Here is a 27,637-nt window from a genome sequence, read left to right as displayed (position 1 = left end):
GTCTTCACCATCGCAGTCCACAGAAGCCTGCATGACAGCAAGATTTATGAACCTCGAAGCTCCAGAAATACATGAGATGATCTTCCTTTTTGAAGGCTGAAAATTAGTCAATTGACTTAGTATTTAATTTTTTTTTTTTTTTTGGAAAGCAATAATGGGCAATTTGTCCATAGCCTCATAAATTTACTTGAAACTCATCCTGGGAACAGTTCGTTCTCTCCATATAATCTGCAGAATGACAATCTAACAATGTTGCTAGACTACCATGGCAAAGATTTTTTTTTTTTTATTTGATGATAGCAAAGAAGAAAAACCATAATTAAAAGAAGGCAGGCCAGAGACATAGTTTAATGCCAATAACCTAATCGCTGTATTGGAATTTCATTTCCAAACCTCATTGGGTGCTTTAGAGGGACTGGGAACCTTTTTTTTTTTTCCTGTCCAAATGTGGTAGGGACGGAGACATGTCCGTAAGACATTTTTACCCCAGAAGCTTCCTGTAGCCAGCCAGCACAGCATTTTTTTCGAAAGTCAGAAGCTGGTGAATTTTTATTGCTCACATCTGAATGCTAAAGGGCGCTTGCCTTAGGATCACATTCCATGAGAAACACTAAGAAGAAGAAAAAAGCTTTACGTTCTGGTTAAAGCTCCACTGAGCGGTTATTTGGAGAAAAGCAGCAAAGAAATGGGGCTGATGTCTTCGGGGATGCGATGCTGATTTTATGTGTCAACTTGACTGGCCTAAGATAGACCCAGATAGCTGGTAGAGTATGACTTATAGGCATGTCTGTGAGAATGACCCCATAAGAGACTTGGCATTGCAATCTGCAGACCAGCGATGAACTCCCTCATCCGTGTGGATGGGCATCGCCCAGGATACCAAGGACCCAGACAGAATGAAAAGGCAGGAGCAGGATAAGTTTGCTTTTTGCTTGTGCTTAACTAAGCACATTCTCCTGCCTTCAGATATCATGGACACCTCTGGTCCTCAGGCCTTCTGGATTGGACTGGAAACTATAGGCTCTCCTCATTCTCTAGTTAATAGACGACAGATCTTGGGACATGGGCCTCCAAAAGTGACAGGAGCTAATCCCTCTCCTCATTCTTCCATATGTCCCATTGTTTCTGTTTCTCTGGAGGACCTATGCAAGAAGTGAGGTGTGGGTCACAAATTAGTGGAGTTGTTGGAGTACCATCGGCAATTGCAAGTCTAGTACTAGATCTTGTCCGCTGATGGCTTCCTTTTTCTGACACTGTGTTTACTCCATCTAATTCTCAAGACAACTACAAAGTACTATGTTGCTTTACAGATAAGGAAACAAAGACACAATAAGATCAAGAATCCAAATTGTCTTTCCACCTCTCTCGCCATGCCCACAGCAAAACCTCCGAACTAAATAGTGATCTCTACCCTGATTCCAGAGCCCATGGCAGCTGTGCATACCTGCAGCAAAAGGAAAGTCATTGGGCTTATTACTTAAAGCGGGACTTATGAATCAGGTAGGGTGGCCTATTCCTGTAATCTTAGAGGCTGAGACAGGAGAATCTCAAGTTTGAGACCAGCCTAGGCTACATAGTGAGACCCTGTTTCAAAAATAAATAAATGAGCAAATGTTCTCTAACTTCCAGTAAAGAAGAAAGACAATCATGGTATTTCTTCTCATCATGTAGGTCTAAATTTATGCAAAAAAAAATGATTACACTGAGAAACACTTGGCTTTTGGCCAGCATCAGAAAGATTGTCTCCCTAACTGACTATGACTGATCTAAGTTGGGAAAATGCTTACTTAATTTTACAAACCCGCAAGTGTGTTAAAAGATAATGTAGGTGCCAAGGCTGCTGTGCACACCAGAAAGTGGCTTTCTGTGGTCAGGAATTTCTCTTCCTTCCAGTCATGAGCAAGTATATTATGGGGCTGGAGAGCAGGAGAAATTACTTGGCTTGTGACCAGCCATTTGTTATAGCAACATCCTTCATTTCTCTTCCTCGACTTGAGCCAACCACAGGGGAGACAGGAACCTTACTCAGAAGACTACTCTGTAGCCAGGCACATGCATGCATGTAAGAACACACACACACATGCATACACATGAATGCATGTACGTGCATAGGCATGAATAGCTGGTAGCCTTGAGGGAACTAAAGACCTGTGGCATTTGCGGTTCCTAACAGACTCGATCTCAGTGGAATATGTGTATCTCCGGTGGTTCAGTCGAGTTTCCAGAAAAAGGAAGAAAAAAACTACAATGAAGATTTCCCCCTTTCCTTCTTCCTTCCTTTCTTCTTTCATTCTCCCTGTGCTGGCTTGTTTTACAGCACCTTGCTACAAGCTAGAGTCACAGTGGAAGAAGAACTTCAATTAAGATAATGCCTTACCATATTGGCCTGTAGGCAAAGGTTGTAGTGCACTTTCTAGATTAATGTTTGATGTGGGAGGACTCAGCCCACTGTGGGCTGGTGGTCCTGGGTTCTATAAAGAAAACAGGCTGAGCAAGTCGTGGGAGTAAACCAGTAAGCAGCACCCCTACATGGCCCTTGGAATCAGCTCCCGCCTCCTCCAGGTTTCTGCCCTGCTTGAGTTCCTGTTCTGACTTCCTCCAGTGATGGACTGTGACGAGGAATCACAAGCCAAATAAGCCCTTTCCTCCCAAAGTTGCTTATAGTCATGGTGTTTTGATACAGGAATGGAAAATAAGACACCTTTCTTTGTTCCGTTTTTCTCCCTCCCTCCCTCCCTCCCTCCCTTCCTCCCTCCCTCTCTCCCTTCCTCTCTCCCTCCCTCCCTTTCTTCCTTTTTCAGCACCAAGGACAGAACCCAAAGGCTGATAGACTAGGCCTGGCTACAGCGTGGCACCTCCAGCCCTACATGGAGGATCTTGAAGGAATCAGTAAATGAGTGAATGAGTGTATATGTATTTTTTATGAATCCCAGAAGTCTAGCTCTTAAAATGTTTCAAGTATCTTAACTTTTAGGCAAGTTCAGGGTACTTTGAAATTATTGAATTTGAACCTTAACCATGGTTTAAGGCTTTAGCCTTTTCTATTCACGAGATGCTGGTTAATATACTCTCCATGAGAACACAAACTATCACCTCTGCCCACAAGGAGAATACACATAGTAGATAGGGGAACATACACATGTTTAGCAACAACTAAAGGCATCACGTGGTCAGTGTGAATAAAAAAAGAAATGATGTTTCCGAGTGAACATTCAGAGAAACTGTCATGAAGGCACCTTGGTAGTGTACTTGAAGAATGAGCAAGGAGTTGGTGGGTAGATTTGTAAGGAAAATGGAGGACAGAGGACAAATAACCCCAAAGTAGGACTGAGTTCATAGGAAGTAGAGCAGGTTAATTTGGGTATAAAGTTTATGCACAGGGCTTGGGATTGTAGGCACCAGATTTATGAAAGCAAATTGGGCCCAGGCTATGCTGAAGTTTGACTGTCAAAGTAAGGCTTACGGTGTGCCATGTCTGGTGATCCATACCTATAATCTCAACACTTGAGAGGCAGAGGCAGGAGGATCTCCTGAGTCAGAATGGCTCAAGCTGCATAATGTGGCCATTTAAATAAATAGCTTTTTAAGTAAGGCTTATAAGGTTTGTTTAGGCCACAGTGGAGAGTCGTTGAAGGGTGGTGAGCAAGGAAGAGAAGTGACAGTTTCATCTGCTCCTGGTCCCCTGTGTTTTGAGCACATATGATCATTTCTGGCAGACACCACTCCCAGCCCAGACAGGTGCCAAGACTGGCCTCTCAGGCAGCCTCCACCTGGCCATGCCTCCTGCCTGATCTCCATGCCCAGAAAGCTCTCACGCAAGTCTCCTCTCTGGGCACTCAGCCTGGGTCAGCTCTGCACTGGTCTCTCTAATTCCTGATTTATTCGATGCTCTCCATGGCACTTAGGCAAGAGTTGCGGGTCCATTGCTGCTAAAATTCAATCATAGCATACCTTTCTCGAGACCCAGAAAAAGAAGTTAACTGATGATCGTCTTAATTTTAAGTTTTTCAACTATAAATTTATTTTTAAATTTTGGCCTCTACTACAGCTTACCTTTAATAGAATCATAGAAAGAGTTGCTATTTAATTTAGCACGAAATTTTATTTTTAATTAGCTTGGACTTTGGAATTGGGTCCATTTGGATAGGAATCCTTGATCCACCATTTACCCATTCCATGACCTTGGGCAGATCAATTGCCATTTCTAAGCCTCAATACACTCATCCACAAAATGTGGGCAATTATGGTTTGCACTTGGGTGTTGTGAGAATTAAAGAAGATTAAACCATGCAGTGCCTAGCCAAGTGGCAGATGCTTTGAAGAATTCAACAAATATTGCATCTCATGTCTCCCTTTCCTACTCTCTTCTGTTTTTCTGCCCCTGGGATAAGGGATGTCCTTTATGCTAAGGAATACTTTTCCATTCTGCAAAGAGGGTAGGGAAAGATCCAGTGTCTTGTTTTTCTCTTGATGAACCAAATGTTGAAAGACATGATTTCAAGGATGAAAGATTTACCACACCTCAGCTTTAGTTCAGGTCTCCTACTCTGGTCCTTCTGAGCCATGGGGAGGCAGAACAATCAATGCTACTCACCTCCTGGTAGCCAGGAAGCAGGGAAAGGACTGGGTCTGGCATGATATATTTTCTCCCAAGGGTACATCCCCAGGGGCTAACCTCTTCCAAGTGGCCCCACTTCCCACAGTTCCATCACCTCCCAAAAGGTTATTCAAAATCTCAGTCCATCAGTGGATTAAAGCATCAGCTAGGTCAGAGAACTCATGGTCTAATTAATCATCTCTGTGGCCCTCAGAAGACACACCCAGAGACAAACTTTCCTAATCTCCTAGGCAGCTCTCCATCCAATCAGGTCAACAGTCTGTTTTAGCCATCACACCCGGGTTCAAATTCGAACAGCTCTCCCTGGTGGAGTGACCATGGCAGGATGTTTGTCCTTGATCTGGTAGAAAATGTCTGGTAGGAGACAGATCTACACTATATCCATACACAAGAGAATTTACTATGGGAACTAACTAATGTAATTATGGAAACTGAGAGGCCCCATGATCTGCCTTCTGCAAGTTAGGAGTCAGGAATATTGGTGGAGTCAATCAGTCAAGTACAAAGACCTGGCAACTGAGGAGCTGGTCAAGGGCAACAGATAAAGAAAGGTTGATGAATTCCAGAGTTTGAAGGCTCCAAGACAGGAAAGCCCAGACCTGAGGATGTATAAATACATATAAAGATGTATTCCTCTGCTTTAAGGGACAATTCTTCCTCCCTCCTCTTTTTTATTGTGTCTGAACTGATGGCTGATTGGATGATACCCGTGCACATGGGTGAAGACAATCTCCTTCAGCTGATCTCCAGACTCAGATGCTAATCTCTTCCAGAAAAAGACATCCTCATAGATGCATGGAGAAACCATGCTTTATCAGAAACCTGGACATATCTTAGCCCAGTCAAGTTGTCACATAAAACCAACCAGCACAGGGCCTAGAGAGGTGGTTCAGAGCACCAGCTGCTCTTAGAGAGGACCCAAATTCAATTCCCAGCATCCACAATAGGTAGCTCAGAACTGCCTGTCCCTCCACAGGCACCCACGCATGCACTTATGCACATAGACACACACATATACACATAATTAAAATTGTCTAAAATCTTTTTTGAAATAACCATCATAAACACCTATCACGTGTGGTCACTGTGAAGATGAAATTGGTGAGGATATGCAATGTCTTATTAGCACTGTGTCTCTTCTAACAGGACCTCAACAAAGGCAGAGGTGCCTTAGTGGCTCCCCCGAGTCAGCCTGGCAACTTTAAGATCCACTGGGACTCAATCCCTTGCCCTTCGCTCTTCTGTTCTCACTGTTTCCCATCCGCTCCACATTCCACTTGCTCAGCCGAAGGCATGTTGAATGGACGATCATGTTATTGCTCAGCACAGACCTGTCTTAGAATCCTAGTAGGATTCACGTCTCTCTCAAGCCAAGTGGCCTCCCCAGAAAGCAGTTGAGTAAATCAAATAAGAAAGTACAGAGAAAGGGCACAGAGCAGCACCCAAGGCACAGCCCTCCAAAGAGTAGACACACTAAGTCTGTGGGGTGCTGAGTGTCGCTCTGTACGCCAGGACCCACATCCATCAGCTCTGCCACCAAGGGGCTCTTTCCATTCACCTTTGACCCTTCCCCAAATTAATAGGCACAGGGTGCCCTAAAGTACTGATCCATTTATCTATGATAACCACCACAACAAAAGATGGGCCCCTTTAAAGAACATTTGGAAAGGGGTCCTGTTTTCTTGGAAGATGCTGGAGGGCAGGACGGAGGAAGGCAAGGCCAGGCCAGCAGGCCCAGGACCTGGGAGCCAAGTGAAGAACTTCTCCAGTCTTTGTTTTACTTGAAGCAAATCTCATTCCCTTAATCAAATCAAGTACTACTTCTGCTAACTCGCCCTGGAGACATTGTCTGCCAAGCATTGCAGGGTCCCACAGAAGTCGGTTCCCCATTAGAGCAGGAACTCCCCAGCAGTGCCCCCAACAGGAATCGGTAGCTATTTATGCTCTCTCAGTTCTCCCTGCTGCTAGAGAGAATCGTGGATTTGGATCTCACAATCTTGGCTCTGAAATGAAATAATTCTGTCTTCTTCAACCCCAGTAAAATGTCTTCACAACAAAAATGTCCCAAGTATTAAGACAATCACTTTTGTTGGTGTTTGCTTGGTGTGTTTGTAACTCATTGGCCCCGCTCCCCCCCTCACCCCCCCCCCCCCCCGGTTACCTCACCTACTAGAGTTGGAAAGATCTCAGAAAAAAAAAAAAAACAGAACAAAACTGCCTTGGTTTCTTCATTGTTCTGTTTGGAAAGTCTGAGATTGGTTTAAGGTCAGTGGCAGTGTATGTGCTGGGTCAGAAAGAGGCCTCAGGCCACCCCAAAGCCTCTTCTACAGCTTACACAGGAGATTCAGCCTCTGATCTGGAAGCAAGCACACCACAGAGTAGACACTGAGTCCATCCATTCCTCACCTAGCATTTATTCAGCAACTACTGTAGGCAAGGTAGGTGCTGGTCAATTTCACAGCAATTATTTCCTGAGGTTTGTCTTGTTCCATTTTGGACCCTTGCCAACTCCAGCCCACATAGAAACGTTCAATAAGTGTGGGTTTTCTACCCCACCCAAGAAGCCGTACTGTGAAATGGAAAGATAACAAGACAGGAAGTCAGTCTGAGTTTGTCAGTTTTGTCTTCACCTCTAGAAACACTAAGAACTACATTGAAGAATGGTTAAGGGCTTGAAGTTACTCTCTATGAAGGACTTAGTATTTATAGAAGTGCTTAACCAATTATAGCAGTTCCTGTCAGTTAGTCTGTTGTCTCCAGTATTCAAGGATCTGAAAAATCTCAACATCAACACACATGTATAAATAATTTAGGGCAAGGCATGATGGGTACAGCAGAAGGGAGCACTGCAGAGCTACAGACACTCTGTGTGACTCTAAGGGTGACTTTATGTGTCAGACTGATGGAACACTTCTAAGAGCAGGTATCTTTGTGGTTGAGTAGAGCAGAAAGGATGAGCAGAAGGAGGAAGGGCATTGAGAAAACAGCAAGAATGTACATAAGGGGGTTAGAGCACGAAGCAGGGGTTCAATCAGGATGGTGGAAATATGGGGTTTGGGGAAATGGAGGTTTAAGGATGTGGCAGAAGATAAACAGGGAAAATAGGTAGGGTCCGAACTGTGGCATTAGCAATGAGGAGGCAAAGTAACATTGTGTGCTATACATCAGTAGGAGAGCTCAGTCTGAATATGATCAATTGGGCCAGGTGTTCTATATACTATAAAGGGTAAACTTCAGAGAACAAGGAGCTACTACAATAGATCAGGGAGAGTAAACCTCAAGACCAGGTAGGCCCCTCATACTGCTTCCTTCTAGCCCAAGGGATGGGTGTGAGATAGAAAGAAAAAAAAGTGGATAAGAGAAAGATGCCCAGATGGGATGTGGGGATGAAGGACTAACTGTAGTAGAGAAAAGTGGGAGAACGGTGCTGTCACAGTGCAAGACATAAAGTAGTGCACATTGGTCGGAGACAGCGGAACTAGAGGATGGGAGAGCTGCCCTATGGGGGCCTGTGGAGGGCTGTGGTGCAGGGGCAGTATGGTGGAAAGAAAGATACCATGCCCATGCCGAGGATGCAAGAGGGAGAGTGGCGAGAGGGGAAGTCTGTGTGGGGCCAGCAGCTGTGGAGACAGGAAGACATGAGCACACAACAGCAATTACAATGGAGTGGGGGAGATTTCAATGTATTTTTTGGTGCCCCACATTTGTTCCAAAGACTTCTATGGAGTGCCTACTGTTTACCAGACAGCAAGATGACACTTCTTAACTTGTACCACATTTACCGTAAGTCAAAGACAAGGCCACCTGTGAAGGGGAAATTGGTTATGGAGTTCTTAAGAACTTGTTTAAAAAGCCAGTTTCCTTACACCTGTGGTAGTTGTAATGACAATGGCTCCCATAGGCTCACATATTTGAATACTTGGTCCCCAATTGGAACTGTTTGAGAAGGATTAGGAGGTATGGCTTTGTTAGAGGAGGTGTGTCACTGGGGGTCAATTCTAAGGTCTCAAAAGTCTCCTGCTCTCCCCAGTGCCTTTCTGGTTCCTGCTCTCAGGTGGTCCTCACAACACGACTTTGCTCTACCATCATGGAAGCTCTGTGCCATGGATGTCTGGTTTTGGTCCCTAGTACCTGGCACAGAGCTCCAAATGCTCTTGGAAATTTCCTGATAAGGTATCTTTGTTATTCCATACAAATCTCTCTCGACCATGCAAGTTTATTCAGACTAATAATTTAGCTGATTTCAAGAGTGAGGCTGGCATGTCAGAAAGACCAAGGATGGGATTAGAGTTGGCACTCAGCCCCAACCTCCAACCTCTGGGGACGGGAGAGGAATTGAAGACTGAGTTCAATCTCAAGGCCCCTCATTAAGTCAGTTTTGTCCAGATAATGAAACACGCATGAAAATTCTGGACACCCAAGCAGAGCACATTGGTGCGCTCTAAGGGCAGCATGCTCAGAGTGTGTGAACAACCCTGGAGTGGCTACACCAATCACTAGCCCATTTGGCAGCTCCTGCATTATTCTCTGTAATAAAACCATTATCATGTGCACATGTTTTCAAAAAATTCTGTGAGTTTTTCTTTTTAAAAAAACGATTGAGCAGGGTATGTTGGCATGCCTTTAATCTCTGCACTAGGGTAGCAAAGATGGGCACATCTCTGTGAGTTCAAGAATACCCAGATCTATAGACAAAGTGAGTTCCAGGATAGCCAGAGCTACATAGTGAGAGCCTGTCAAAAGATAAATTAAAAAGTAAGATAGAAATACCAGTAGGCTGGTGGTAAGGTGTAGGAAGTGGTACCCAAAAGATGATACATTGGCATGCTATGTAGTTTAAGCTGAAGGAAACTGAAAAAGCTGTACAAGCATAGCGTTCTCTCTTACCTGCCATCTTGCTTCTGAAGAGGACACAGAGACCAGAACACCCTTCACCTTGGCAGAGGCCCTAAGCACAGGCATGCGTTTAACTTTCCTCACACCTTGACAGAATACCTGGTCAAAGCAAAGGAAGTGTGGTTTATTTTGGCTCCTGGTTTCAGACTGCAGCCCATCGTGAGGACAGTTAGGTGACAGGAGCATGAGGCAGCTGGTCACATGACCATCAGGGGCAGAAGGTGGAGGGTGGATGTACTCGGCTTACTTTCTCCTTCCTATTCCATCCAGAACCCCGGCTTTTAGGATGGTGCTGCCTATATTTGGGGTTGGTCCTTCCCTCTTCAGTTAAGCCTTTCTGGAAGCATCCTCCAAAACACACTCAGAGGTGTTTCCATGGTGATTCTAAATCTAGACAGGATGTTTCAAGGAAGCTCAGCTCTCCTCAGGCCCTGGGGAGGCTTTGCTCTGACCTTGTGTCTCACTCCTCCCCTGAAGGGCTTCAAGCAGCAGGTGTCCTGCTCTCCATTCAGCCGGAAGAGGCAACACCAAGAGGAAGTTGAATAGCCAGGTGTCCACCCTGGTTACCATGGTTACACCTATCCAACCTCTACTGACACTTTCATACAACTGCCCATAAATACATATGCTTTTCCTTAAGGATCTGCGCCTCTGTTTCTCAGAGTCCCTATGGCATGCAGATCTATGTCCTGGGTATTGAACCCCAACATGTCATTCACTCAAACTGCACACATGATGCTCTACAACTAACCAGTTCCCTTAGAGCTTGTAAAAGGAAATTTTTAAGGTGTGCTTTTTTTGTTATAAGCCTTTCAAAAAAGATATTGCCTTTTCTATCCTGTATTAGCATGTTGGCCAGCTTTCCTCAACTGAAACACAACACCCCAAATAAACAACAGCTGGAAGACCAGGTCTGTTTTGGCTCATGGCCTCGGGAGGTTTCCTTCATGATCACTTGGCCCTGTTGCTCTGGGGCTATGGTGGAGCAGTTTACCATGGTGGGAGTGTGTGGCAGTCAGAAAGAGAGGTCCCTGTGGCTGGAGTCCCCATAGCCCCATCAAGGACATGCTCCCAAGGACCTAACTTCTTTCCAACCACTAGGCCCTACCTCTTCAAAGTTCCCCCACTTCTGGGATGAAACCTTTTACACACAGGGCCTTTGGGGAAATGTTCCAGATCCAAACTGTAGCAACTCGAGAGCGCATTTGTATCTGATATGTGGTTAGTCTTCTGTTAGTGACCTTCCTTAGCTTTTACAATCTGATGTTAACTCCAAGGGACTAGTGTCAGAACAGTACTGCAGGGCAGAAGCTCAGGCAGGAGTCCACACCGTGAGCAGAACACGGGAGCCATAGTCCCCAATCAGCACATCACAAACCTGTACACTGTGCCTCAACATTACAGCCAGGGAGACTGAGGCACAACTAGAAAGGGTAATGGACAGACTCCCTCACCACAGCAGGAATCCAGCCTCGGACTGTGCCCTTCCTTCCCTCTAGTGCATAGATGCCTTAATGACCAATCATGTCCCAAAGTAGTGGTAAAACCAAGAAGCTGGGGGTGAGGAGGAGGTTAACACCTGCTTTAGGGGCCTCCTCAGTGACCCTCCCTGCCACACCAGCTGCCAGGCGGTAATACCAAGTAGCTGAGGCTCCCAGACCTCTAAAGTTTAAATTACGCCTTTCTGATTGTGCGCATCTGTGTAACCCTCAAAGATTTGTAATTGTGACGGCCTGGGAAAATTACAGGTGACTTGAAGCAATTTAGTGATAATAAAAATAAAATAAAAACAGTAAACAGCGCTGCTGCTGCCTCTAATTTTCTAGCTTCTTTATCATATAAATGCCTCCTATTCTTTTCCCTGCAGACGATTAATGAATCTGCAGTTGCCACTGGATGCAACGCTCACTTCTTAATTCTCTCTGCTGCTGCTGCCCCTCCAGGCTACAGCAGCTCTCCCAGGACCAGTCAGATCTCAGAAGCACCCCACCTCAAGATGCACCCACCTTCCCCTCATACACAAAGCAGGCCCCTGCCCCAGTGGCCCAGAGCTAGCTCCTCCAGCCAAGTTTCTCCAGGAGCCCTGCTGATTTGAGCAACCACAAATTGACCTTCTCTCTGGGTGTCTCCTTGCCTCCCTCCCAGTGTTAATATGCGCTTTAAAGAGCTGCAAACTCAACAAGTCTCCGTTTATGCAGGTTAATTCTGAGGCAGCCAAGCTGTAATCAAGTGACCTTTACCCACTTCCCTGCTAATTATGATGGGCAGCTCCATTTTCCAGCTCCCTCCTCATCCCCCCTTGCTCTAAATTGGAAATCTATCAATTTTCAGGGCAAATGGAAAATAAAGACACGGGAGCACACGTAACACACTCTCGCAGGCATTATACACCAACCCGCCACACACTTGTTCAGACCCAAGCCATACTGAGCTATTCTTTTAAAATCCTAGTCTCCTCTATCTTAGAACAATGCTACAACAGGAGCCGATGCCAAAAGAAAATAGAGATCCTGAAAGAGAAGCCTTCCTTCACAATTTTATTTTATTTTTTTTGCTTTATCGATGTAAGTACAATAACAATAAATCTAAAAACAATGCTTAAAAAAAAACCATCATTTACCAAGTGCTCACTATTTACTAGTTACATCTCAGGGATTAGCTCATTTAATTTTCTTGTCATTTGTATGACATGAAAACTGTGACTACCCTCAAAGCTGCAAGAGAGTCTGGAACACACTGAAGAATGCTCACAGAGAGGAAGGATGAGAATTCAAACCTGGGTGGTCTGATTCCAAAGCCACATCTAGCCCTGTGACCCGCAGTCGGCTCTGAGACCTACCACATCATCACACTTTAATTTCCTTGTCTACAAAATGCAGACAGTAAGATCTACCTCACTAAGCTCCTGGGGCATGTGATCAGTGCTAAGGACACTCTGAGAGTTGTAAATCATTGTTAATACCTCACTATTAGAATTATTCTTAATTCCTTGTACAAATATTTCATGATTGCCTGTTATGTAGCAGACCCACTCCTGACTTGAGGGGGCAACAGTGACCATTAAAGATAAATAGTTTTGCCTCCAGGATACATGCACTCAAATGAAGGAGATGGACAAGAAGCAATAGGTCATACACTATGTCAGATGCAACAATGTTACAGACAGAACATTGTTACAGGAGATGGATATATGGGGGAACTGGTGAGGGCTGCAGTTTTACATTGTTGGTCAGAGAAAATCCTGGCAAGACAGAAATTCTTGGGGAAAGAGCAAAGGAGGGAGAGGGGTGAGCCAAGCCCTCATCCTGGAAAAGAATATCCTATGCTGTAGAAATAAGCACACACAAAGACAGAGGCAGAAGCCACAAAGAGGAAGATGGAAGTGAGGGAGGAAGCTGAGCAAACATAATACAGGTATACGGCCATCTCATTCCTTGCTTATTATACAAGCCTTAGGAATCTCCATGGAGAGCCATGAAGGTGTGAACAGAGCAGCAATGCTATCCAGCAGTGTTTATTGTCACAGTGGTTTCTACGGGGAGGTAAGAGCAGGGCAGAGAGACCATCACGAGGCCAATGTGACTAACACAGATGACGGAAGACTGTAGGTGCTGCCGTTTTCTCTGGTGGTGTGTAACAAGCAGAGCATACACCAATAACCCAGCTACTCGGGAGACTGAGAGCAGGATCACGAGATCAAGGCCAGCTTGTGCTATACAATGAATTTGAGAGTAGCTTGGATAATCTAGAGAGACCTTGTCTTAAAATCAAAACAAAGGCTGGACCGATTGGTGGGTGTGTGGGGCGGAGCCAGGAGGGACAGATGCTGTGATGAACGAATGAGGAAAAAAAAATGGCAGAGCATTATAAGACTCTAACTTAAATCCCCAACACCTCAGAGAAAGAGGAGGTCTCACTGATGAGCCCAAGGTGGAAGACTAGAGTCTCAATTGTCACAGTGGGCTGGAGTGGGAGGAACAGACATTATACATTGACTCCCATCTCCTAAAAATGATGCATGTTGATGAACTGGGAGAGAAGTTCTGAACCTTTGATGGAGGAAGGTCATTGGTTAAAAAAATAAAGAAACTGCTTGGCTGGCCCTCATAGGTTAAAACACAGGTGGGTGGAGTAAACAGAACAAAATGCTGGGAGGAAGAGGAAGTGAGCTCAGACTCGACAGCTCTCCTCTCAGGGGCAGACGCCTCAGAGAGTCGCCATGCCCCCGCTCCCGGGCAGACGCACGTGATGAAGCTCCGATCCAGGATGGACGTAGGCTAGAATCTTCCCGGTAAGACCGGTGCTCACAGATTATTAGAGATGGGTTGATCTGGATATCAGAATTAGCCAGTAAGGGCTAGAGCTAAAGGGCCAAGCAGTGTTTAAAAGAATACAGTTTGTGTGTTGTTATTTCGGAGCATAAGCTAGCAGGCGGCTGGGGTGCTGGGGATGCAGCCCCGCCGCTCTTATTACTACAAACCTTGAGTCAAGGAAATGTTGGGAGAAGGAAAGAGTCATCCGTTGGTCCAATGCCCACCATGAATGAAGTTAGGTGGAGAACTGACTGCTGGATTAAGGGATTTAGAGCCCACTCTTCACCCTGACACCAGCAGTTTCAGAGACAAGAGGAAGCATGATTGGAAGAGGTTGAAGAAGGGAGAATCAAGAGGAATTGGGTGTACAGCTGTAGACAATTCTTCTGAGAGATATTGCTAACGGAAGATGCGGCATGAGGAGAGAGCTTCATCAAATATGGGAGAAATCACAGTGTCATCTGCACAGGGAGACAAGAGGAGGTGACTGTCCTCCACCTTAAAACAACTCTAAGGAGGGCCTTCAGACACTGGAACGTGTTACATAGTTACTCAAAAGTAATTATAACAAAAAAGTTATTTTTATATTACTTCTTTCTAATGAACAAAATAATTAGTTTCACTATGACATTCTACATACATATATACATATTATTATGCCTTGCTCATATTCAGCCCCTCACTACCCTTCCCCATCCCTCTCTTTCATCTCTCTCTCTCTCTCTCTCTCTCTCTCACACACACACACACACACACACACACACACTTAAATCTGAATTCTGCATGAGAGAACATGATATTTTGTCATCTCCCATTACCCTGTTATTCCTCCTCCCTTTAGACCCCCATCTTTCCCTCTCATTTCTCCCTTCTATTTTTGTATAGCATATGTAACTAATTTCTGTATTTAAGAGAAAATGTGATATTTGTCTTTCCAAATTAGGCTTATTTTACTTAACTTCATGATCTCCAGTTTTATCCATTTTCTGGCAAATGGCATATAATATTATTTTTATGGTTGAATAAAACCCACATCATGTATATACCCCATATTTTGTATCCATTTATCTGTCAATGAGCCTCTAAGCCTCTCCCCTATCCTAGCTGTTTTGAGTAGTGCATCTGATATATATTGACCTAGATTCATTTGGGTGCATGCCCAGGACCACTTGATAGACCTATCTAGTTTTCTGTGTAACCCCCACACTGACTTCCAGAATATAAACAACAGTTTACACTGCAAGACATTGTATTATTATTTTGCCTGACCTTTGTAAAAGAGAGACAGGAAGGATCACGTGTAGCGTCTCTGAATAGGCTTCCAACTTCCCGGTGATGTGGGAAAGAAAACTTCTATCCATCTTGTGGCTAGGTCTTCACCTGCGAAGTGACTGGCCTTAGTAGGGACTGTAGATAAGGGTGGGTCTGCTTAGAGCTTACTGCACGCTGGGCATCCCCTGGAATCTGGAAAATCAACGTGCTACCAGCAGGCATTACCCAGCAGATCTCAGGAACCAGATTCTGCAGCCTTCTCTTGGCGTAAAAGGTCATTTGTTTCTCAAGGCAACTTGGTAAGGATGGCAGCGAGACTGCCACACCACCTTGAGGGAAACCAGCTTAAAGAAAACATCAGTGTCTTCCTTGTGACCTCCTGCCTGCCCCCCACCTTCTTCTCCCAGCTACAAGGCACCACTTTTGAATGTGCAGGACATGCAAGTCCACGGCACATGGCTGTATACCACGCAGATGCCATTACCTGGACCTGTGCAGCACACAACCTGCATGCTTATAGAGTTCCTGCTTGCTTGGTGCCAAAGTCCATTTTTACCCACCTGTATTACCAAATCTGGTAATCATAGTCTTTTAAGTAAGAGCCCCGTAGGGTCAGGAGAGATTTCCTCCTCGTCTCCACGGAGAGTCAGCACACCGCCTGGCACATAGCAGGTGCACAGTAAATGGCTGCGAGATGAAAGGCTATGGGAGACGAGCATGAATGAGCTCATCAGCTCCCGCATCACCGTGCCTACAGAGGCGCCACTTGAAGCCTGGAATAGGTGGTGGGAAACAAATGAAAGGAAGAGCTACTGCTCTGCACAGCTGGCTGCCAGCTCACAAAACTCATTAACCCAAGAGGTGGCAGCGAAGCAAATACTAATGGGCCCAGGTGTGTCTAGGAAAGTGTGAGACTCCTGCACTGTAGCTTATGGGGAGAGAGTGCAGCCATCGCCTGGGACTCTCTGGAGCACCCGAGGACTCCAGCCATGGGACTGGGAGGAACATACAGTGTAACTATCTCTTCAAGAAGGTTTCCTTCAGTGTAAAGTGGAGCTCCGGTTACCTACCCATTGTCTGCGTTGCAATCATTAAATCTAATAACACATGTGGAACCTTAGCAGAGATCTGGCATAGTGTTGACGCGCAAAGAAGACAGCGCTCCCTAGAAACATCAACAAGATTATTAATGAGTGAAATTAAGTTTACGTTTCATTTGTAAAATAGTTCAGAAAATTTGCATCTTATACCAAGAAACCAGGTCTAATGATTCCTTATTTAGACACCTACATGATGAAAACTTTTTTTTTTTTTAAAAAAAAAACTGCCTTTCGACTTTGAAAATTTCACAGAATAGAACAGTTTGAGTGTGTGTCTTCCTTGCAATGTTCAGCCTGGGCTACCTGAACAAAGAAGCGGCCTTGTGATAGTCTCGAGTCTCCAGCGTGGCCCAGCTTGCAGCATTTCTCCCAGAAATTTCCAAAGGCCAGAAGTGTGTCAGGTCCTAATGAAATACTCACACAAGACTTCTGCAGTCTACAGACTGTGGCTAGATTGTGATAGATGAACAGCGTGAAAATGGAGTCGTATTGTGAGAAGCCAGAACTCAGAGAAAACCATCCCCAAATGTCCAGCTTAGTCTGTTTAAAACCATTTTTCTTATAAACCTTAGAGGCCTGACCTCCCTTGTACAACTTGAAGGTCATAGTTCTTCTGTGAAAAGATGTGTCTTTTCTGCACCCACAGATTTCAAAGGGAGAAGAGAGAGGAGGGAGGGAGAGGGGGAGGGAAAGCCGGAAGGGAAAGAGAGATGATGGAGAGAGAGGAAGGGGGTGGGAAGGGGGAGGGAAGGAGAGAGGGAGAAAAGAGGAAGGAAAATGAGGCCGATGGGGGAAGGAGAGATGGGGAAAAGAGAGGATAGAGGATAGAAAAGTAAGTGAGTGAGAAATGAAAGGGAGGAAGGGAGGGAGAGAGGGAGAGAGAAAAGAAGGGATGCTGGGAAGATAGATGGAGGCTATGAGGATGGATGATGGACAGATGGCAGGCTAAAGCACTGTAATACGATTAACATTCTAACAGGCTTGAAAATGACATTTAGTTCCAAAGTCAGCTCCACCAGCTCCACCATCATAAGACACTGTGACACTGAGGAGATTGCTCTATCTCTCTGGGCCTTGCTCCCTGTTGTAGTGCAATCACAGCTAAACCTTCTGAGTACTGGCCTCCTAAGACTTCCTGTAAGCTTCAAGAGAATGCACACAGAATGCTCGTTTATTCTGGAGCCAAGGTTTGCTGAACCCCCTACTACATTTCAGGTGCTGGTCTAGGCACTGAGACTGGTTGAGAAAACATGAAAGTCTCCACTTTCACAGAACATACATTCAAGTGTGGACAAAGCAGAAAGTGAGGCAGCCGTTTCACTTCAGTGTTTTTAAGGGGGGAGCACTGACAACTTAAAGTAGCAGTGATCATCATATGGAGAAGATCATTGGAAAAATAAGAAAGGGATAAGGAAGTGAGCCATGGGTTTCTGGGTTGGGGGAGGGAAGGGCATTCAGACAGGAGGAAATGACCAGTGTAAAGGGCCTGGGGCAGAAACATGCCCAATGTGTTCACAGTTAAGAGGAGCACAACCTTTCCCCAGAAGAGAACTTTGAAAGTGCTCCTGGAGGGATGATTCCTTCATAGCCACCATGAAGCCTCTTCTAGGCCAGAGGCACGAAACACTGTCCCCGAGACAGTGAAATCTCCAAGGACCGGAAGCCAAGCATGATGTTGGCCAAGTGTTGGACCATGATCCAAACTGGGTACTGATGCTCATCCAAGTGTAAGCATGGGCAAATATATGGATGATAGATAGATAGATAGATAGATAGATAGATAGATAGATAGATAGATTATAAGTAATTATTTATAGTTGAGGGTAGGTCATAAATACATTATAGATGTAAAGATTCTAGATAGATTAATTGGTTGATGACGGATGCATAAATGATTGATACAAAGATAAATGATGGAGATATATAGATGATATATATATATGTATGTATAATATACACAGATAGATGATAGGTACATAGAAAATTAACAGATAAGGAGATAGAAGATAAATAGATTATAGAAAAACAACTGGTAGGTATATGATTGACAGATAAATATGGGACAAATAGAAGAAAGACATATGATTGATTGAAGATGGATTGATACTACATTTGATTTGAGTATGAATGTTGATCTGGCAGTGACCAAGATCACCATGATGGAGAGAGGACAGTCAGGTGGGTAGCATGGCAGAGCCTGGCTTTATCTTTTAACATTTTGCAGATTCTGGAAGATCATCATTGTCTCATACTTCTCTTTTCTCATGTGGAAAATGAAGGTGAGCTCCTCAAGGGATTGTTACAGGAATTAAATATGCTCAGACAGTGTAACAAGAAAAATCAACACTTTAAATTATAAAACATGTGTACACAACCACCTGATCCTCAGGCCAGACATGGCCATTTACCATCCAGAGTCTTACGATAAGGCTGAACTATGACTGGACGTGGCGGTACATAACTGTAATCTCAGCATAGAAGGATCAGGAGTTCAAGGTCATCCCAGGCTGCTTACTAAGTTCCAGACCATCTGGGCCATATGAGACAAGAAAGAAAGGGTTGATCTATAGATCAAACAGCTCCCTACCTTCCCTCAAAGGAAAATGGACACCTTGGAAGCCTGAAGTCTACCTTTGGACTTAAAGCAAGGCATGCCCATGGTTCTGATGGCAACTCTAAACTCTCCATGGATACAAGCAGCCCTGGCTTCTTCCCCCATTCGAGCAAGGAAAGGCTTCTGGACTTTCTGCCTCAGTGTTGGGGATATTGCACTGTTCCCATGGGTCTGCAGGGCCTCAAAGGAGTGCCTTGCAAGCATTCCGTGTGTCTGGGGGCTGCTTTAGAGCTGATACTCGGTATCCTCTAGCAAGGGACTCTTGCTTCCTTCATAAAGAGTGTGGAGAAATGGGATGGAGAAAGCATCCCCTTTGCAGAGAGCAAGGGCTGTGCTGTGACACCCACCACTGACTGGCTCCCCACGTGTGGCCCTATGCCTGGCTCACACCAGATAGGCAATTTTATTTTCTTTTTTAAAGCACCAATGAATCTGTATTGTTTTTATTTGTGTGTGTGAGTGTGTTGTGTTGTGTGATCTATACATGCTCATACACACACATACACACACAGACAGACACACATATATATATACACACACATGAGGCCCAAAGAGATCAGAAGAAGATATCAGATCCTCTGTGAGCCTCCCAGTGTGAGTGCTGCCTACTTAACTCCAGTCCTCTGCAGGAGTAGCAAGCGTTCTCATCTGCTGAGCCATCTATCCAGCCCCAGCCTTGCAGTTTCTGTGAAAGAAAGGAAGAAAGATGCCACAGAAGGAAGGATGGCCATGATGCACTTTGATAAATATAAAACCTTGATATCTTCACCCAGCCAAACAAGTTAGTCACCCTCTTAGGTAAGAGGTACTGATGCCTTGGGGGTTCCCGCAGGGAAAGGGGCTGTGGTCTCACCTCCTCACCCCAGCCATCAGCCCAGCTCTTCCTCAGGGTAGCCCTGCATTACCAGGCGTTCCTCTAGAAACCCACCCCCGCGAAGTAGAAGTAGAGCAAACTGCCTTACAGTGGGAGACTCCATCTGTTAATTGGCAAATAAATCAGCCCCGTCTCGCCAATTAAGAAAAGGAATCCTGGCCTGCAAATTGTGGCTTATTCCACTCCGTGATAATGAAAGGTGTTTGTCATCAGCCTTGAGGTGACAATGCTGCCTCCCTGTGCCTCGTACAGTGCCTCTCTCCCTCCCTCTTTCTCGCCCCCCCCCCTGGCTGCAGGTTTATTGGGGGAGGGGTCCTCACGTTCCACAGATCTTCCTATTCTTTCCTCCAACCCTCCATTCTATCATCTGCATCCCATGCCTTAGAAAGGGACAACCCTTGAGCCCTTAAACCAGGAGGTAAAACTGTATGGCTTTACTAGGGGATGATCCAGGGTCCATCTTCATTGAACATATTGCATAGAGAATCACGTGAAAGACAGATCCTGAAGCCCCACCCTCGGATCTGGATCTCAGAGAGTAAAGTCAAAATGCCATAACTTCAGCCTCCTCCCTAAGAGATGTGCACAGCCTCTCAACCACTAGGGCAAACACCCTGTCCATCTGTCCTTCCTTCTTTTCCGAAATTATTTTTTTTTCATTTTTGTTTTTGTGTGTCTGGATAATTTGCCTGCACGTGTGGCTTTGCACCGTGTGTGTGCAATACTCAGAGAGGCCAGAAGAGGGCACTGAATTGAATATGAATTTCATTTTGCAGGTAAAGAGACTAAGGCCCAGCCTGCAGGTTAGATTTTATGTTCTGCCCCCTGCCATATGTGATGAAGTCCTCATTCCCTGTGTCAGGGGCACACAGGTCCTTGCACTCACAAAGCACTAGGGAACCAGGAATATTAACACACACAGGGGCCTCTCCTCATGGAGTAATTACCTGTTTTTTACTCAGAGAGCTGGAACTGGATATTGTTAACAATCTGGTGACCTTTTTGCTACCTACAGAGGCAGACCTCTCCCTAATTCTCTGATAAATTCAAGTTTATCCCAGACTTGTCCTTCCCTAGATCATTATTTTTAGCTCCCAGTTAGTAGAACCCATCCTTGGGGAGAGGGGGGAATGCCACATGCACTTTAAAGCCTGCTGACTTTCTACACCTTCTTGGTCAGAGAACACACTAGATTCTAGGCTTTTTAGCTCTGGAACCCTCCCTTATGGGCACATATACTTTGAAAAGGAGTTTCTATGTATGCACACCTTAAGCTTTATTGTGCACCTGAAATTGCCTGGAAACTTTTCTCCAAATAGTACTGAGTTTTAAGTATGCTTATAATGAGCCTCCTGGCATGAGCCTCCCCATCCAGGTTGACAAAGTCGATCTGAACAAAGTTGTCAATCTCACCTCTTTGGGTTTTGCTTTCTTGACTGAACATCTGCAGGGTTCCCCCTATTCCTGTGCCTCAGAATGTGACCTTACTTAAAAGCTCTGGAAAGAGGTCATCAAGTTAAATGGGGTCACTGTGATGATACTTAGCCATTATAACTGGTTTTCTAATAAATAAAAAAAAGGGCCCAGAGACAAGCATGCACAGAGAGAGGGCAGTGTGAAGGGACCCACGCAGAATGCCACAGAAAGATTACAGTTATACAATGCCACAAACCAGGGGCATGCCTGTGGTACCTGAAGTTGGAAGGAGCAAAGAAGGCTCCCCTTGTCTTGCCCCCTCGAGAATTCAGGTAGAGTGCCTACCAGCACTTTGACCTCACGAACTGACCCTCCAGAGCTGTGGAATTACATATTTCTGTTGGTCTAAGTCATCCAGTTTGTGGCTCCTTGCTATTTCAGTCCCAGAGAACAGACCTTAAAAAGTACCATGACTGGTCACGGTCATACAGCTAGATGGCAAAGGTCAAACACGGGCTCCCGACTCTCTCCTGTGTCCCATTCATCCTGCCACACTGCCACATAGAGGAAGCCTGTGTTCCATTTGTATATGATAGGCCAGGCAAGTGACCACTGTGCAGGAACCAAAAGACTGAATGCAGGAACTACGTGAAGCTTCCATGCATTTATAGCCTCTTACCCTGTCGGAGCCCAGGTATCAGTCAGAAAATACACAAGGGCCCTTTCCTATGGTCCGTTTCAGAAAGGCAATCTGTGGCAGGGCTCTTGGATGACCAACAAAGCCAGCATCTGTAGGGAACCTGGAATCCAAAAGTCTCCTTGTTTGAAGCCTCTAGGAGACAATCTCTAAGGCAGTGGTGGGAGCCAACTGGAGATGTACTGGACTGTGCCAAGTCGACCTGCTGCTGATCGCCAACACCCACTGCCATCTCCTCATTCCCACAGGATGCAGGTTGCCTCCCAACAGCCGAGATCATCTCCCAAGCCTTGGGTGGAAAGGCTAGAGAAGACAAGAGAGGGATCCTGGCACCAGGGCAGGGAATCCCATAGGACTTGGGAATTCTGCACTCAGAAGCAACGTGAGATTCCTTAGAACTCTCTCTGCTTCACTCATTGAAAAGGGACACGCAATACCTTAGCTACACAAAGATACACTACCAGCAAAGGCTAGGGACTAAGGGCCCTTTAGGATCCCCTTCAACCCCGACAGGCCAGTACAAGAGACAATGCTGTCCACTGGAGATATCTGCCATCAGCCCTGAGGAGAAAGGAGTCATTGTTGTCCCAAACAGTCCTACCACATGGCAACTCATCCTCCCGTGAGTGACATCTCCACAAGAAAGTCATTTGCAATGAGAGGGGAGAGAGAGAAGAGGGAAAGGAAGCAATCAAATTAATTCTAATGACATTGATAAGGAGATCTGGAAGCCCAGCCAATCATTCCATTAAACTAATGACTTTGGGTCCTTTCTGTCATCACCTAGGGTCACTTCCCCCTCCCTCACTATGTCTCTTGAGTGCTGACAACAGCAACTGAGTTGGGAAACAAGAAGGTCAGTGGGGCTGAGACTGATGTCACAGAGGGGAGACCCTCTGTCCACCCACCAGGTCTTAATGCTCAGTGGTTGGTTCTCTCGATGGGAGTGCAATGAGTTCTGTTATGACTCGGCTGGCAGCAGACAGAGATGAGGAAGCGAGGCCTGTGCTTCTACATCCTTTTCTCTCAGACGGTCCCACATAGCTCCATCCACATGAACCATCACCTCCTACTGTCCCTGTGTGAGGGACAGAGTGGGAGCCCTGCTGGACACACACAGCTATGGGGACAGCTTCCTGGGAACTCAGGATGGCGAGAAGATGCGTGATTCATTCTACATAGATGCCCCGTTCTGTTTGCGTGAGTGTTGGTTTCTATTTTATTATGGTAAGATTCACATATGCTGAAATCAATCATTTCAAATGAAGAATTCAGTGATATTTAGCACATTTACAATGTTGCCCAACCACCTCCTCAGTCTAGTTCAAAACATTTTCAGCAGCAGCACGAGGAAATTCCATATCCACTCAAGTTATCTCCCCCGACTCCTCCTTCCTCCCAGTCCTTGGCAATTGTCAGTCACTGTCTGTCTTTGTGGGTTTACTTACTCTAGGCATCACCATACAATTGTATGAACTTTGTGCTTGACTTCTTCACTTTTCATAGTGTTCTCAAGGTCCATCCACATTGTGCTGTGAACCAGCTCACCATGCCTTCATAAGGCTGAGTCATATTGCATACACTTACAGACACACATACATCACAGTTGGTTTATGAACACAAGCACTAAATACACAATTCAGGTAGTAGGCATGGTGGCATATACCTGGTACAAGCACCTGGGAGACAGACTGCTCATGAGGTCAAAGTCAGCCTGAGCTTCATAGCAAGTTCAAGGCCAGCTTAAGCTATGTAGCAAGACACTGTCTCAAAACCCAAGGACTTGGAGATAGCTCAGTGGTAGAACAGTTTATAGCACACATAGGCTCTGGGTGTAACCGTCAACAACAGAAAACAGATAAACTACATTTGACACGACTCAGAACTCTCAAAATCAGCTTCTTACATCGGTTTGCCTGACTTTGCTTCCCTTCTCTGATTTTCTTCCCAGGTCGAACTCAGCTCATCTCCCACACATGCTATACTCAACACAGCTCCCAGAAAACATCCTTTGTTGTCCTGAGCAGTGATGGACCCTTACTCCCCTCGGGCATCAGGCTGTCTTCAGGTAAGATAAAGATGTTTGATAAATAAACCAAGTCTATTTTGACACTGGTTTCAGTTTTTCAATTCCAAATTCACAAACTCAGGAGAATTTGGATAGAGCCCCTCAGTGTGAGCTCTCCTCTAGCATCTGGGACAGAGAGGCAGAGCACATGGGAGTGAATCCTCTAAGTCCTAGGGAGAACCCATCTCCTAAACTGAAGGGCTCCATCCCAGGAGGCGGAACCTTGTCTAGTCCAGCCTCTCCGGTACCTGCTCCATGCCAGGCATGACATGCCCAGGAGGAGACAAAGATCGCTAGACGTTGCCTGAGAAATAAGATGCAAGACACAAGTAGGGCCTGAGAAATAAGATGCAAGACACAAGTAGGGACAGCAATAAGATGGGCAGACAGATTCTGAGTCATCCAAGGGTCCGGGAATACAGAGGACAGCTGTCTTTGGGCAGAACAGGGGAGGGGGGCTGCTCAGAAGACATCGCCATTGAGGTTGGAGTGGAGTGAGTAATGCCTGGCCAAGGGGAGAAGGGCTTCCCTAGACAGACAGAAACACCTAGAAGGTGTGGTCTGTACTCCTCCTGCTGAGTCCACATGGGGATACTTGGAGAGAGGATGAAAGGAAAGGCAGGGTTGGAGAAGGTCGGTCACAAAAGGGCTTGTGACACCAGTCCTAACGCATTTACTGGCAGAAGGGGTTGGGAGAACGAAGGCTGGGGGCAGAGAAACCAAGCCTGTGACAGAGGCCTTGACCTCAGGCCCAGCTAATTCCTTTGAAAGACAGTCCCCCAGGGCCGGCATCTCACTGGAAGGTGCTGAGTATCCCAATGGCATTCGTGAGATTACTAAAATGAACAGGGATGAACAGGAAGCTAATGGGGTCTAGAAAGCGAGGGCTCGCACAGCACCCCTACCTTAGCACCATGCTGGTCTGGACTTGACTCGGAGCAGGAGAGGTCTCCTGGCTACAGGCTGCAGTCCCGGATGCTCTCTGCCTCTGGTGCCTGTTCATCCCATCTCCTCCCAGACACAGTGGCTGCTGCCCCAGCAGGGTCCCACCTAGCCCATACCTCCTCCCTGGGCTGCCACTTGTCAGCGCCAGGCAAGAGAGATGCCAGCTTTGTCCCCACTCTGAAAGCCCGTTCGGGGCTCTGGAAGATGAATTATGTTTCATTTATATCAAAGAAGCAATCTTGGAGCCCATTTGTGATCAAATTTGCTGTCAGAGAAACTTTGCTTTATCGCATTACATCTGATATCTCTTGGCTTCTTGTCCTTGAGACTATTAAAGTTTAATGTCAAATTCAAGATGAAATGAAATCTTTGCTGTATCATCTCATCAGGGTCTGAGCATCCCCCCTTCCATCTAAAATTTTTTGACAACTAATTATAAAGGGGGTGGGAGAGAGACCTGTTCCCCTCTCATTTCCTGAAAACACCGTCATTTGAAGGGGTCACCAATGAGCGCCATGGCTATTTGAGAAGAGAACAAAGAGAGGTACTTGTCTCCACTCAGCTCATCTCTTCTGTCCCTTCACCCCAGACTCACAGCCCCTGGACTAGCGGCATCAGTTTTCATTCCTAGCCAAACAGGGCACTCCTGCAAGGGGACACAGTGTAAGGATGTAAGAGAAAGCATACAGGATCGGGAAGCCAACGAAAGCTTAACTCAGCCTGCTACGTGACTGGGAGCAGTTCACTGCTCACTCGGAGCTTCCATTTTCCTCCACTCTAAACTGGTGTTGCACTAGAATTACACGGCCTAGGGCGGAAGTGGGGAGGTGAAAGATTGCAGCAAACAGAAGCAGACATTCCCAATGGACATCCAACTGAAAGACTTGAAGCACACCTCAAGATCTCGTCTGAAGGTCTAAGTTACCATCAGAAGCAACTGATTGCCAAGAACTGTAGTTGTCTCCAGGAAAAATACCCATGAACACAGACTTCATACTAGAACTACGCTTTCCTCTGCGGAAGGGGAAGTATTTTTGATGGAAACCCACCCAGACATCAAAGGATTGTGGGAAGATCCAACAACTCACAGACCAAAATTTCTAAAAAGTGATGTGTGTGAGAAAGACACCCAGAAGGGAACAGAAGAAAAATCTTTCTCAAAGAAAAGATGTTTCATTTATTCAATAAATATTTATTATGCGTTTCTGTGTGCTCCTACTGTTCTAGATATTTGAGATTCAGCAGTTAATAAAGAAAAAAAAAGGCAAAAAAATTGACCTCCTGGAACCCAGGCATTAGAAGGAGGACAAATGGGAAATGTGATTAAGTAATGAATTCATTTGGATTAATCTGTAAATTCTCTTTTCTAGGAATAGCCTCACCATGTGGCCAAACCTGGCCTCAAACTCATGATCTCCAGACCCTCCTCCCTTCCTTCCTTCCCCTCCTGAGTGCCGGGGTTACAGGTGTGTGTATCACTGTCGCCGCAAATGGCGGCTGAGATGCTCCCCACCGCTCCTCTTCCCTGACTCAGGTCATTGCCACCAAGCAGCCGAACAGTGCTGGTCAACTTGCTCACCTCTCTGAGCCTTTATTTCCCTTAAGCAAAGACCACTAGAGCACCTGCCTCTGGGGTCGCATGAGTTGATTTGTGCCTGACAGGTGGGAGAGGTAACCCTCTACTAGCCCTAATCACGTCCCTCTGGGAAGCTTTCCAGGTGCATTGAGGAAAGACCAGCAGGAGCTGTGTAGGTGTCAATGCCTGGAGAGAGAGTAGCTATCAGGCTGCCGGGGCCCCAAGCTGAGGAGAAGGGCCAAGCTGTCTTTCAAACAGCTTCTCTGCCGGAAGCCATGAGGAGTAACTTCAATATGTGTTCGGAAACTTGACACCCAAGTTTGTCACTGCATGAGAAGGAAGGATCATTTGGTTCACTGTTTCAGAAGCCTCAGTGCAGAGTCAGTAGGCTCTTTTGATTTGGGGGGTGGAGTGGCTGTGTTGGGAGCACAAGGTGGAGCGAGCAGCTCACTTCATATCAGCTGGGATGCAAGATAGAGGAACCAGGGTCTCAATATCTGCTTCAAGGGCTGCCCTCGGTGACCTAATGGGGATCTCCCACTGGACCCCACTTCCTGAAGGTTCCACCATCTTCCAACAGAGATACAAACTTTCAACACATGGGCTTTGGGGAGACATTTGAGATCCAAATCACAGCAATAGATTCTGCCAAACTAGGCCCCTTCTCCAGGAATGATTCCTCAGTCTTGTTCATTCATCCATCCTGCGGGATACACCAGTCTCAGTCAGCATCCTTCCTGAGATGCAGCCGCAACATTTCACCAGCCAGCTCTCCTGTTCCCTTTGGAGGGCTCGGAATGTCTCAAATGCCACTCCACAGTCCCAGTCTCCAGAAGCTTGCAGGCAGGAGTACTTACCTCACCCTCCATTCTCCTGGGGAAGCGATAATAATCCAAAATGTTTGTGGAAGCTTTGGAATCAGAATAGGTATGTGTCGGAGCCAGCAGCTCTACAAAGTACACAGCAGCCTTCCATGAGACAGGGGATCAAAGTGAACCCCAAGACATCCCCACCAAGCAGCAAAGCCAGGACACAGATGAATGCTATGGCATACAAATAGCATAATCTCAAGCACACACTACACAGATTCACAGGGTCAGAGGTATTCTTGGGTATCAACAGAATCCTAGAGAAAATTCCTTTTTTTTTTTGTTTTGTTTTGTTTTGGTTTTGGACAAACGCTCTTGAAAGCTCAGAACACAGTGCTCCACAGTCCTTTGAATGATACCTACCTATGCAAAGGGCCAC

The 27,637-nt window shown here is 45.8% G+C and overlaps 1 long non-coding RNA gene across 1 annotated transcript; it reads right to left on the bottom strand.

Annotated features, from left to right (window-relative positions):
- LOC121438213 lies at positions 1-27,637 on the bottom strand. Its single transcript, XR_005973081.1, has 3 exons — positions 27,622-27,637; positions 9,506-9,613; positions 1-27 (listed from the first exon to the last, which is right to left on the bottom strand). It is a non-coding gene; the product is annotated as an uncharacterized LOC121438213 (long non-coding RNA).

Source organism: Microtus oregoni, unplaced genomic scaffold (genome assembly GCF_018167655.1).
Source record: "Microtus oregoni isolate MIOR12 unplaced genomic scaffold, Mior012 000055F_ref0000237, whole genome shotgun sequence".
Taxonomy (NCBI): Eukaryota; Metazoa; Chordata; class Mammalia; order Rodentia; family Cricetidae; genus Microtus; species Microtus oregoni.
Note: the sequence above shows the minus strand (reverse complement) of the source record. Positions and strands in the feature narration are given on the sequence as shown.